An 8795-nucleotide genomic window follows, 5' to 3' on the forward strand; every position below is an offset into this window, starting at 1 on the left:
AGAGTATATAAGGTCCCGGCGCCCGCGGAGTGACGCGCAGTGAGAGTGCGGGTAAGAGAGCAGTCCTGACAGTTTACGGTGACAGTTACCTTGACTTCACAGAGGCTCTGGCGCTGCGCTTGCCATGTCTCCAAAAGTTTATGGGAGAAGCGAAAGCGCAGGTATATCGTGAAAGTAGGTGTATATTGCATGGTAAACGTGTGTGCATAGGGTCGTCCACTGTTACAAAAAAAAAAAAAAAAAAGCCTCAACGATTTTTTTAACCATACATAGCCTCTTCATTTACTGTATTTTACTATAAAAAAGTGTTACCAAATTTCAGCGGTTTCTCCCGCTCCAAACGCACTTATTTGGACAGCAGTATGTTCTCTCATCGGACTTAATTTAAAGAACAACTTTTTTTTTTTTTTGCGATGCGCACAATGTAGTCTAAGCGCGCCACACTGGCATTTTTGTGGCCTTCGAAATATGTGTACAGAGGGCGCCTCTCAAAGTCTGCGTTGTCGCACAACATACAAACTGGCAAGCCCTATAACGCTGCAAGCTGGCCTAGCGCGGCCGTGGTTTCCAACTGCATATCGCAGCAAGTGCACGAGATTGAATCCCCAGTAGCGGTGGTGGTTAAACTTGTTTTAGTGCGCTAGCGCTAGTGCTTCCAGACCGGCGAAAAGCCGTTGTTTGTCTGCCCATGCGCTACGCGACCGTGAAGAGTCAAAAGCATGCAGTGCGGTGGAGAGGAGGCAAGGAGTAGGCACGCCACGCGTTGTAGGAGAGTAATCACCTGCAGCCAATCAGAGCGGGCGCGCCACGACAGTTGCAGCCAATAGGAAACCGCGCTCGGTTCTCCTCGTCTCACAGTCGCAGATAGTTTTACGCCGCGTCTGAACAAGTCGTTCTGCAGTTCTTCAGAGATAGGCCATGGATGAGGCGGGGGGTCCATCTGGGTTAGTCACACGCTGTAAGAGCTGGAGTCGGGCATGTCAAAAGGGACAGCTGGCCCATGTCGTCGTATGACTCATCTACGCTAAGGACGTTGTTGAAGGGAGGAACATGTCCTCATCAAGAACGAGGAGTACTGAGTTTATTTACATTATCTACATGAAGAGTGAAGGAAGTTACGTCTCATCAGTCCAGCATGACTGAATTGAAGCACACTAGGTACCCGAAAAACGTTCGTTGAAACCCGCTCTGTCCTCCCTAGATCCCTAGGTCAGGGAAAGCTGCCGCCCCACCTTAGTTCAACTGTACCGTTCGAATTCGTCGAAGGACTCGCGTTGAGGGCGAGGGTTCACACAATCACTCCCGCACCTTTCTTCCCTGAACACACAGAAAAGAGGAGAGCTTCGTAGACAGGGATTGTCACGCTTGACTCAAGCTGGCGAGTGTTGGTTCCTGGGACCAACAGTTAGATGGAGCGTATGTCAAACCATCATGGCAGTTACCGGAGTCCGTGAGGAAACGCCGTAGGACACCCTTTTCCACGAGTTTCTTACTCCTATAATCCGTGGCAGCGACAGTGAACCAACAAACAACACTCGGTCCGCCAAACATGTCTCACGAAGCGATTCGTCGCAGTGGTGCAGGAGAGGCTAGGTCACTAACCCCGCTGGCCGATCGTAACAACGAGGAGCGCCGGGTTCGACGGAACGCACAACTACGGCTGAAACGACAATGTGTCTTCGACTGATCCGGACATCGTAGCTAAACGAGGGAAGTTGCAAGCCGACAGGTTGAGGAAATGTCGTGAACGTGCAAATGAAACTCCTGCACAGCGGGAACGCCGTTTCGACGCTGATGCCGAAGCCACCAGAAACGCGCGGGCTAACTCCCGAACAGCGACAACGTTACGTAGACGCCGACGCTCAAGCTTTATAAGAGGACTCGACGGGCGAAGGAGACTACCGAAGAGTGTGCCGCGCGCTTTGTCAAATACTTTCATTGAAGAGCGGCACACGCCTACTGACACACACCCAGTAACCCAAGTTGGAATCAAAGAGATTCATTGGAGACTAGTACAGACCGAGTAGCACATACCCATAATAAGCCAGGACAAACTATGCAAAACAAGGGCTAACTGTGCTAGCGCACAATAGTTGGTGCTTAGCCAGAGCTACACCGTTAGACAATTTTTTTTGTTCTTTGTCGTAGGGTAAAAGTAAAGCTGAGGATGAAAAAGAAGCCTGACCACGTCCGAACAATAAAGATGACGGCAGCATGATGGCATGATAGAGGCGACGGCGTAACGGGAAGGACGGGACTGATGAACGGATGCAATGGACCACGTAGTTTCCTAGCCTTCAAGTGCTCTTATAGGTAAAGCACACAACAGGAATGTCTATGACTGAAAGACAATTCCTCCAGTCGCCGTTCTAAATTGAAGCTGCTATAAGCGCTTGGATATATAAAGCCCTGTTGTCATCGTCACAGCCAAGCTTTCCCCTATTCTCTAAATTTTTTTTCTTGCCCGTATAGCACACATCCGGTTAGCACCCTCGTCGAGCTCACCGCTTTTCTTCTGTAAAACTTCTAACTTTTTTCCTTACGAAAACATACCTGGTTGCATTTCTCGCGTGTTTCAATCCATCGCAATCTTTCCGCTCTGTAACGATGCGTCAGGATCTTACTCCTGCATCGCGGACAAATGAAGCACCCCATTGGCTGGCTTCCATGTCCACATGAGAGGGGAGCACTTTCACGGGCGCCACTGCATTTACCTAAACAGGTATACTTGACTGCTGTAGGTATACTTGACTGTATACAAACTGCTGCGCAGACACCACTGACACTATATTCTGCCCTTTGTACAGGATCTTTTTTTATATTTACTTTGAGGCCGAACCTACAGATATCCCATATGCAAGTGTCGATTACGAGGGCCAAACCATGACTCCGTAGACTATATGTGCATGGAGAGTATGTTGATAAACATGTCTACAGAAGTTCTCAATAAATTGCTTAGAAACCGTAGACTGCGGACTTTTCATCGAACTTGACGATACAAATAATCGAAAGGACGGCGAACGAATATAGATGAGAAAGTTGCGGCGCGATTCACGGCCTCCAAGATCGGAAGCCATGCGTGGTTACACGTCTTTCGTCGTACGTCGCGTGGAGGTCGCAAGTGGCGCATCATGTGCTAGATTAAAGGGCGCGCTTTCATAAGATAGTTTCAGAGACAAAGAAATTGATGCTTCGGCGAGAGGAGCCCTTTCAGGCCCTTTCAATAAAGCGGCTGTACTCAAACTGCTGTCACACATTGTCCACAATTTATTCCGTTTCAGCCCTAGGCAATATCACCGCGAGTACATTGTTTTACTCTTTGCCGGTGCCAGCATTTTTTTTTTTTTTTTTGCCGGATTATCGCTGTTATCGAGTTGTCACTCGGCCGACGACAGACCTACCGTACCCAAGATTTCTTCAACGTTGTCGACAACCTTATGGCGAAATAGTACTGTCTAACCAGAGTGAGCGCGCGGCACGATTAGTGTTGTGCATTCTGGAATGCACGCGAGTACCAGCGATTACTCTGGAATGTATAGGTGAGTACACATATAAATAGCGGACAGACTTAGCCCGTGAGGTAAGATTCAACCACCGTGCTCACCACTATTGACGTAACTTGAGCGTTCCTTTCCTTTCTGATCGCGAGTTCGCGCAATAAAAAAAGTTATATTCCGAACTCACACTTGCGGCAGTGTTTGCTTCCTCGCCGTCGCTATACACAGCGTGACATCCCGTTCCTCTTACTCCGTCGCAGAAGTTGCTCTACTGTCCCTGTCTATATATATATATATATATATATATATATATATATATATATATATATATATATATATATATATAGTTGCTCTACTGTCCCTGTCTATATATATATATATATATATATATATATATATATATATATATATATATATAGACAGGGACAGTAGAGCAACTTCTGCGACGGAGTAAGAGGAACGGGATGTCACGCTGTGTATAGCGACGGCGAGGAAGCAAACACTGCCGCAAGTGTGAGTTCGGAATATAACTTTTTTTATTGCGCGAACTCGCGATCAGAAAGGAAAGGAACGCTCAAGTTACGTCAATAGTGGTGAGCACGGTGGTTGAATCTTACCTCACGGGCTAAGTCTGTCCGCTATTTATATGTGTACTCACCTATACATTCCAGAGTAATCGCTGGTACTCGCGTGCATTCCAGAATGCACAACACTAATCGTGCCGCGCGCTCACTCTGGTTAGACAGTACTATTTCGCCATAAGGTTGTCGACAACGTTGAAGAAATCTATATATGTTGCGTCTGGGGCCGTTCGCACACTCTCTGGCCTCGGAGATCTAGCCAACTTCTTCCTTTAAATCCGCTTTTTTTGCGCTGTAGCCAAGTAATGCAAGAAAGTCTAGCTCCGCACGTGCAAGTTTAGTACACTGTCGTTGGGCTGTTGGCAAGCAGTTTGCGTGCGCGAACGAAAGCAATGAATAAAGAGAAACGAACGCTTTAAATGCGCCTATTCAGAGAAAAAAGTCATAGTTTCGCCATAAGTGGGAAGCAATTATTGGGATAGCAAGATGTTAGATTATTACACGAAGTGTAAGACTCGTAGCTGTAGTGGCAGTATGAACTGAAGTAAACGTAAGCTAAGTAAAAAACGAGCTGTCCTCTGCTTGAATCCTGCCATCGGACAATTTCATTTATGCTTATTAATTAAAGCTAACGTCTTTCTTAGCGACGTTGCCGCCACTTTTCAGCATCGGGTATGTTTCAAACCTATTTCCTGTGCCGATCCTGGAGGTAGTACATAGCTGCATCAATAAAATCGCATCATTTTCAGGTTTTAGGTCTGTTACAGTTTCGCACTTTTAATATTTGAGTCTGAGAAAATTTCAGATAAAAGGCACGCGCTGTCGGTGTTTTGTTTCATGACACCTGTTTGTGGGCTGCCGTTCTCAAAATTCTGAGGAATAATTTTGTCAATAATGTAAGACCTGGTACGAGCAACTTTAGTGATAGAATAGTGTGGCACTATAACCCGCATATATACCCCATGTCATACAGCATGGCGTGGCATACATATGCCTAAATATATGCGAAACCTCCCGGCGACGGCAAAAATTCGCTTGGTGTGTTCACGTGATTGCTATCGCAGTGAAAAGAAATATAAGACAAGAAACTGCGCAGAACCACAAGACACACAAAGGCAAGCACAGAGCTTTGTTCTGCGTTATGTCCACTAATTGAAGGGGTAAATCAAATGTGGTACGGATAGAATTAGTACGCTCTACCTTGCGCTTCGTTTTATGCATATGCTGATGTTCGTATTCGCTGTTTTTCACGACTTACAAGGAATACCCGTGCGCGCGAATATAATCAGTGTCCGTTTCAGGACACCTTTTCCTATGAAAGCTACAAGCACAACATAGTACATTTCTTGAAGTGACCTTCCCATCATGTACGGTTGCTGCAATGTAAAGACACCTCTCTAAACTGCTTACAGCACATGTAAGCCCTGAGGGTAAATAAATAAATAAATAAATAAATAGTTCATTCTAGTTCGTGCACGCCTGATCCATGCTGTGATTTATTCATGATTATCTAAGCCTAATACACCAATATGCTGGCGCCAACAGCGTCGCTGAGAGAGTTGGCGGTGTGTTACGTTCGCGTCTTATGACCCAATGCACACACACACAAAAAAAAGAAAGAAATAGGGACCGATGCTACAACAGTGCAATAACATGCATGTGAACGGGAATTTTCACGCCCGATGCGGCACGATTGAAGTAGAACACACAGATACCGCGAGAAGGTCGCGACAACATAAAAAAAAAGGAAAGTGATATGGATAAGGTTGCCAGTTGGGAACATTCGCACTTTCCCAAACGCAAGAAGAGCGTACACTTGCTGCAGCTGTGCGGATCAGGCGTCGCGGGATGAACAGGCAAAGACGGCTTCGCTGAACACAACACAAATAAAACGTTGAGCCGCCTGCATCCCCCCTCCTTTTGTCTGGTTCTTTTTCTTTTTCTCTCTTCCAACCCTTCGCGGTCGGGAATCCCATGGTACGCTTTGCCCTTTCCACGGAGAAAGCTCAGACACGCACTTTTTCTTCTCGTTCTCTTTCGTTTTTCTTTTCTCGTTCTTTCTTTCCTTCGTTCGGGACGGGATCAGTGAGTGCACGTATGAATGCGCGCGCACAGCAATAAAACCGTACAAGCGCGCTGCTCGCCGCCATTTATTCCCTTCTGTGGCGCCCTCTTCCCGTGGGAAAGGAGAGTGCCTCGTTTTCCCGGTCGATGCGCAATGCGTCTTCCGCCTTGCTCGAGGGGTTCGCGGCTGGGCGGGAGGGGGGGGGGTGGGCATGCAGAGCGCGCAAGGTGCGCCGTACGCGCATAGTGGTGCGAGGCAAGACCCCGAAACAAGAATCGACTGCCGTATAAGGAAGAACCCGCTCGATCCCCCCGACCTATACCGCGCACCCGTCGCTACCATTATTTCTCATCTTACTATGTATGGCTCTGTTGTGGAGTGCGCTCCGATTTTCAATGGTGACACAGCTCAGCGCGTGACCTCCAGCTCCGCGCCACAACGAAGCGACGAGTCGGCCCCACTTTCGTACGACGTTCTGGCTGCCGGCTGTGAATGGCTGCTTGCTTCAGCCTCCCCATGACAAACTCTCAGAGCTGCACGCACTGCACGCTATTAAGCGAGCTAGGGTGCGAGTTCTCGCTCCCTCGTGCCCTGTTTCTACCAGGTTCATATCGATGGCTTTTTAATCAATTCGGCGCATGGCGCTCGGATCTGCGGTGAGAAGGAACTGGGCGTGGGACAAGGTGCGCCATCCTTCTACGGCGACAAGAGAGGCTTCCTGGTAGTTCATTACTCTTTTTCTACAGCGCGATGTCTTAATTCAAATATCCGCTTGCCTTTTTTGCCTTACGCGGGGTCTAGTGCACCAAAACACACCTACATTACCTTTCCTTCCTCCATGGCACACAGCGTAGAAACATTGCCTCGTTAGGCGTTACTTCGATCGACCATGCGCTCTGGTGGCGCAGATGGTTTGAGGGCCATATCGCCTGCTCCATCCCTGCTGAAGCGACATCTACAAACATTGTTCTACGTTGGGAGCTCTACAAGAACGTTCCTTTAAACGCTACCGCCGTAAACGAAAAAGAAAGAAGAAGAAGAGCAAGCCGGTTACAAGTGCAGGCTATTATACAGGCGAACGTTAGCCATTGCGAAAGTGCAATTCTGCAATGCAGTTTTACTCATAACTTTTTTGGCGTCGCATTTAGGAAAATAACGATAATGCTAAAAAAAATCGCAGTTCCACCAGAAAGGTGAAGCACCGATTGCGGTAGCAAATTAGTATGTAGCTGTACGAAGTAAGGATAGTAGTTTTACCGGCCGTATAAACTTGTAAACATTCACTTGCTAACTAAATTAACCATGATAGAATGTGTAAGCTTGACTCAACGAGGACGTAGAAAGTAACAGACACACAGAGACAGGGCTGTCTTTGTGTGTCTGGTTCTTTCTACGTCCTTGTTCAGTAGCGCTTACACATTCTATTATGGATTCAAACAAGCTAGCCCGTGAACGTGTTTTAACTAAATTAACCAGCACGGTGTCACGCGCACACAGGTAAACATCTCGCTCGATGAGCGTGGAAACGCAGTGAAAATTCTGTAGCGAGGAATCGCGGCAGCAGCAAGCGAATTGACCTGCTACCGGCACTACGCGCACTGCGCAGACATCGCAGATCGCTTTGAAGATGAGGCCCGCGCGGGCGCGCACTTTAGCCACGTCGCAGATCGCTTTCAAGACACACAAGCGCCCGCAACGCGCTCGTACGGCGTCCGCCAAAGCGTTTACTACGGCGTCCGCAATTCGCGTGGCGAACGCCGTAGTAGACGCCGCGGTTGTCTCCACTCTGTACGGAGCGGCGGGTGAGGAGGACATCGAGACACCCTAGCAGCTGCCGGAGAAGAACGCCCCTCCTCCCTCGCCTCACCTCCCCCCCCCTGCCTCGCGCGCCATAGGAGAGGGCGCGCAACCGGGTGGCGCTTCCTCGCTCGCGCACGCCAGATTGAACCGCGTTCGCCCGCTCACCCTCACACGATTTCACTCATACGGAACCTCACGGCGACGGCAGAAATGCGCCTGGAGTGTCCATGCAATTGCTATCGTAATAGAAGAAGTGCAGCTTTGCGTGTTGTCAGAGACAACCGAGTTCCTCCCGGCGTATATACTGGAAGACACGAGAAGCGGGCAAGCGTCGGAACAGCCTGGACAATGTTGGCCGCGTGCTGGTTCGCGGACCGGCCGGAAGGCCCCCGGGCGCAGGCCCCTCACGTCGAGCCATAAATGTTGTTGCATCCGCCGCAGTGAGCGTCCCCCCATTGCGATCGCCGTTCAACCGTCAACGTGGAAACACCACGTTCAGCCAGAATCGATCACAGTAAAAGGGAAGAGGAAGGGACAAGCGAACAGCGAGCTGCGTTTCTATCAGGTAAAAGTTGCCCTAGTTCCACCTGCATAGTAGATTACTTGTGTCATTCTATCCAAAAACCTGCAATAATATAATTAATAATTGGATTTTACGTGCCAAAACCACGATCTGATTATGAGGCACGCCACCTGGGGTTCTTTTCCGTGCACCTAAATTACGTACATGGGTGCTGTCGCATTTCGCCCCCATCGAAATGCGGCCGCGGTGGCCGGGATTCAATCCCGCGACATCGTGCTTAGCAGCCCAACACCATATAGCCACTAAGCAACCACGGTGGGTAACAATAT

The sequence above is a fragment of the Dermacentor andersoni genome, chromosome 2 (genome assembly GCF_023375885.2).
Source record: "Dermacentor andersoni chromosome 2, qqDerAnde1_hic_scaffold, whole genome shotgun sequence".
Lineage (NCBI taxonomy): Eukaryota > Metazoa > Arthropoda > Arachnida > Ixodida > Ixodidae > Dermacentor > Dermacentor andersoni.